Here is a 5,538-nt window from a genome sequence, read left to right as displayed (position 1 = left end):
ATGAGGGCAATGAATGTACAAATGTGCTTTACACAATTGATGTATGTATGGATTGTGTTGAGTTGTTTGAGCCCCTAATAAAGTGATTTTTAAAAATTGCCCATGTGCAATATTAATGATATTTTCTGATTATGTATAATTCTGTTGGATAACTTTCATTTGGAATTGGCATAAATGTGGTTTGCTTCTTGTTGGCTGACCAGGTGACTTTCTTCCAAATTTCTCAGCATGGACAAATGAGGGCCTTTAGAGCTGCATCAGTTTGCTGAAACATTTCAATTAGTATTCTATCAATTCCTAAAGTCTTGCTTTGTGCCAATATCTTCAGTGAAGCTTACATTTCATTGGTGCTTGATCATATGCTATCTCCTGCAATAATTGAATGTCAACCAATTCTTTTTCCTTCCATCTTCTTTTGATGTCTCCTCCATCATTCAATATTGTGCCCATAGATTCCTTCAACAGACAACTTGAGGCTAGGTTAATTTCTTCAGGTTTTTTTCAGCATGAGAAATGTCGACTATGTTCTTCTCTTTTGGTTTTCTAAATCTGGGTGTTTTAGTATTTTATTGTAATACCTTACTCTGTCTTCTTGAGCTGCCTTTTGAAATTTTCTGTTCAGTCATTTTACTTTAACTTTTCTTATAGTTCCTTTAGTGCCTCTACATCGAAGAGCAAGTTTTATAGTCTTTTTAAAAAATTTAGTTTAAGGAATTTAATGGCAAACTTACAGGAACAGCACAGAAAACAGACAATATTAAAAACACATACTTGCATGTAGGACAACTTAATTAGAAAAGTATAGTGAACAGATGGAATCTATGGCATGATAAAAATGCTACAAACACTATTTAGGTGCCATCAATAAGACATTTGTTTTGGGGTTTTTTTAATCCAAATGTTGGTATTGTCCATAAAAAAACAGGTTTATTTATAATTGTTATAAAGTTGAACTTCTGAAACATGTTCACTGAAACATTTTGACTCGCATTAACACTTTATGTGCCCACATTATTTTAAAAATTCACACACAAATGAAAATGGAAAATCTGCAAATAACTGATCTTTCTCCCCTACTTTTCCATTCACAATCATATACTTGGGTACCTTTTGACACCTGGCCAAAAAAACAAAACAAAAACCAAACTAAGGTCCAGAAGTACCAATAACAGGAAGAATAGAATATATATATTTTTTAATGAATGAAATGTTTCCCGTCATAGTGCATTCTTAAGCACGTTCCCCACATATATGGCACGCTAGCTGGATGTCTTTTGGCGTAATTGCTGCACATGTTGCATGGAGAGCACAAGGGTTGATGTCCTCAGAAAGGACATCCAGGTAGGCCTCACTTGAATCCTACAAAGCACCAACAGGCACGCTCTGGAAGCGCAGATATGTTTTGAAGTCTTAGGCAAATTTCTACCAGGCACTGGACGGGAAGTGAGTGAATGATAAGTTGGGTGGACTTCTGATATTGCCTAATCTCAGAAAGTGCCACAGGCCCAGGCTTGTACCAATGAGGTTTTGTCACCCCTCCATTAGAGGGTACACTCTAGTGAGCAGCTTTTGTAGACAGCTGCTTACTGAGTGTTTTACCACCAGTTGATTTGCGGGTCGTCTGCACTGTATGAACCATGGTAGCAATACCTCCTCACTTACCCCCTTTCTCCTTCAACTGGAGCTCAGTGAGCTGGAGGAAGTACTGGCATTAGGGAAAGGCGACAGCACAGCAGCGGCTGAGAACACAATTGATAGATGGCTGACCCAAGTTTCATAGCTGACATCTGTTTTTGTTTGTTTGTTTCTTTTTTTTTTTAAACATTTTATTAGGGGCTCATGCAACTGTTATCACAATCCATACACACATCAATTGTGTAAAGCGCATTTGTACATCATTCTCAAAACATTTTCTCTCCACTTAAACCCCCCCATTAGGTCCTCATTTTCCCCTCCCTCCCCGCTCCCCCCTCCCTCATGAGCCCTTGATAGTTTAGAAATTGGTATTTTGTCATATCTTGCCCTGTCCGACGTCTCCCTTCTCCCACTTTTCGGTTGTCTGTCCCCGAGGGAGGAGGTCACATATAATTCCTTGTAATTGGTTCCCTCTTTCCTACCCATTCTCCCTTTACCCTCCCTGTTTCGCCACTCACACCACTGGTCCTGTAGGGCTCATCCGCCCTGGATTCCCTGTAATTTTAGTTCCTATCTGTACCAGTGTACATCCTCTGGTCTAGCCAGACTTGCAAGGTCGAATTCGAGTCATGGTAGTGGGAGCGGGGAGGAAACATTTAAGAACTAGAGGAAAGTTGTATTTCTCATCGTTGTTACATCACACCTTGACTGGTTTGTTTCTTTCTTTCAATGACCTTTTACTTTCTTCATATGTGATACTCTCGATGTCATCCCACAATTCATCTGGTTTTCAATCATTAGTGTTCTATGCATCAGATCTATTCTTGAGATAGGCTCTTAATTCAGATAGGTATACTCAAAGTTGGGTTTTGGTTCTTATGGAATCGTTTTAACTTTCTTCAACTACAACTTGTACTTACATCCAAGCAATTGGTGGTCTTTTCCGTAGTTGGCCCTTGGCTTTGTTTTGCCTGATTATTTTGAGCATCTGTTTCCACAGATATAGTCAATTTGATTCCTGTATATTTTATCTCTCAAGGTCTGTGTTTATAGACCCCATTTATGTTGTTGATAAAAGGTTTTTTCAGTAAGTCATTGGTTTTACTAAATTCTATCATGTGATATCTGGGATTCTTTCTATAACCAGGACCATATTTTCCCCACCTATAAATCCTTTCTCTTTGTTTCTAATTTTCACATTTCAATCACTAATAATTAAGAATGCATTCTGATTGCATGCTTGATCAATTTCAGACTTCAGAAACTTGTAGAATCTAGTTTCCTGATCTTGGGCTTTTGTGGTTGGTGTGTAAATCTGAGTAATCATCTTAACTGGTCTTAGTTTCTGGTGTATGAATATTATTATATCACTGATAGCATTATACTTCATGATAGATCTTGAATGTTCTTTTTGGTAGTGTATGAGATGCCATTACTTTTCAATTTTTCATTCCCAGTATAGTAGATCATGTAACTGTCCAATTAAAAATGGCCAGCACTTGCTCATTTCAGTTCATTAATGCCTAGTATTATCAATATATTGGAAACAATATTTTCAAATTTATATTTTATATGCTGTCGGATGCAGCATTTGGTTTTTGTGTATTGACCTTGTATCCTATGACCTTGGTAAACTCACTTGTCTGATTTTGATATTAGGGGAAAGTTAGCTCATAGATTGAGTTGTGAAGTGTTCCCTCATCTTTATTTTGTAAAGTATTTGTGTAGAACTGGCATCATTTCTTGCTTGATATGATTTACTAGAAAAATCATTTATGCCTGGAGTTTTTCTTTGTAGGAAGAGTTTGAACAAAATTTTAATGTCTTTACTAGTGCAAGGTCAAGCAAAAAGAGAAAGACCCTCAATGAGATGTGTTGACTAGGTGGCTGCAAGAATGCACTCAAACATAACAGCAATTGTGAAGATGGCACAGGACAGGGCCATGTTTTGCTCTGCTGTACATGGGGCCGCTGTGACTAGGAACTGACTCAAAAGCACCTAACAATAAACTCAATAGATGCAGTGCACTTTACGTTAATCTTGCTCTTTTTGATTGTGTACTTAGAGTTTATGTCATTTTTCTTTTTTAACCATTTTCATCTAAGTCGTTGAAATCCTTGGCATAAGTTATTCACAATGTCACTTAGAATCTGTTGAACCTGTGGTGGTATTTCTACTCTCATTTCTGATATTAGTATGTTGTTTTTCTTTTATGCTTGATCAGTTTGCTATACGTTTACCTCCTTCTATCGATCTTCTCAAAGACCTACCTTTTGGTTTTATTGAATTTTCTCTATTTTTGTTTTGTATTTTATTGATCTCTGCTTTGATCTTTATTATCTCTTTCCATCTCCTTACTTTTGGCTTAATTAGCTTTCACTTCATAGTTTCACTTGTTAAAAGTTTCTCTTGTGAATTAGGCAAAGGTTTGCAGTACAGATCATTAATGTTACAATGAACAATCCATACATCTTTTGTGCCAATTTTTGGATTGTAATCATCAATGCAACCTCAATGCAACCCCACTTATCCCACTTCTTTCCCATTTTTGTTGTTTCCATTTCTCCTTCTTTCATCACCTTCTGAACTTTGTCCTTGAGTAAATGCTGCCCTTTTCATCTTAAACACTTGATTATTCTAACCTGGTGGTGAGATCAGTTACAGACCTGAGAGGTGTTTTTCAATTACTTAAATTGGAAGTTTAGATAATTAATCTGAGACTTTTCTTATTTTCTTCTTTTTTTTAATCTGGTGATTTTTATTTAGAAGATTGTGCACAAAGGAAATAATGTAAAATCTCAGTTAAATATAGATAGATTGCATGTTGAAATGATAACGTATAGGATATATTAGGGTAAATAAAAATAAGATTCAAAATAATTTTAGCTTTTTCTTTCTTTCTTTCTTTTTAATCGTTTTATTAGGGGCTCAAACAACTCTTATCACAATCCATACGTACATCAATTGTGTAAAGCACATTTGTACATTCATTGCCCTCATCATTCTCAAAACATTTGCTCTTATTTTCTAAGGTATTATTTCATGGTATAAATTTTCTGTCAAGTGCTGCCACAAAAATTTTTATATGTTTTGTTATGATGTCCATTCAGTTCAAAATATTTTAAATTTCTCTTGTGGTACTTTATTTGATCCATGGAAGTGTATTGCAAAGTTTTAAGATATTTGGTTCCTAGCAGTTTTTAAAAAATACATTTTATTGTGATTGGGTGAAAGTTTACAGAGAAATTGGCTTTCCATTCAGTAATTCATACACCTTTTGGCTTCTGACATTAAGATTCTCACGGTGTAACAGCCCTCTTCCCACTTCCTCCCTGTTTACCATTTCCATTTGTTCTCCTTTTTAAAATTTCTTCCTGTCTGCTGAGCTTTATGCATGAATAAATACTGCCCTTTTGATTTTTAAAATCTGATTGCCATATAACTCATATTTCATGCACTTCTATACATTGGTCATGTCAATAAGGGTTGTACAATCACTATCACAATCAATCCCAGAATATTTTCTTCGTTTTTGCACCCATTGCTAATAGCTCCCCATTGCCCTCCAGCTCCATGCCTCCCATACCCCATAGACGCCATCAATCCAGTTACTGTCTCTATAAATTGACCTATCCTGGATTTTATATACTAGAAAATATACACTAAAACAAGACAAAACCAACCCGACAACAATAACAAAACAAACCAGACAGAAAACCTCAATTGAAAAGAAAGTCAGAAATATTAAAACATCGGACCAAATGTAAAATGAGTCAACAAAAGCAAAATGAGTCAAACTGGCGCTCAAAGGATAAGGTGTTAGATTTTAACCTAACTGGTTCTAAAACAATCCACTTTACAGTGCACTCTGCATGATAACAAGGTTATTCGTCTCTCTGATC

General features: G+C 36.0%; 1 pseudogene; it reads right to left on the bottom strand.

The window, feature by feature from the left end:
• Positions 1-1,230: 1,230 nt before the first annotated feature.
• LOC115869034 lies at positions 1,231-1,639 on the bottom strand (annotated as a pseudogene).
• Positions 1,640-5,538: the final 3,899 nt, after the last annotated feature.

Source organism: Echinops telfairi, unplaced genomic scaffold (assembly GCF_000313985.2).
Source record: "Echinops telfairi isolate 266 unplaced genomic scaffold, ASM31398v2 ScPeMD7_20;HRSCAF=75, whole genome shotgun sequence".
Classification (NCBI taxonomy): domain Eukaryota; kingdom Metazoa; phylum Chordata; class Mammalia; order Afrosoricida; family Tenrecidae; genus Echinops; species Echinops telfairi.
This window is presented reverse-complemented; position numbering and strand designations above follow the sequence as displayed.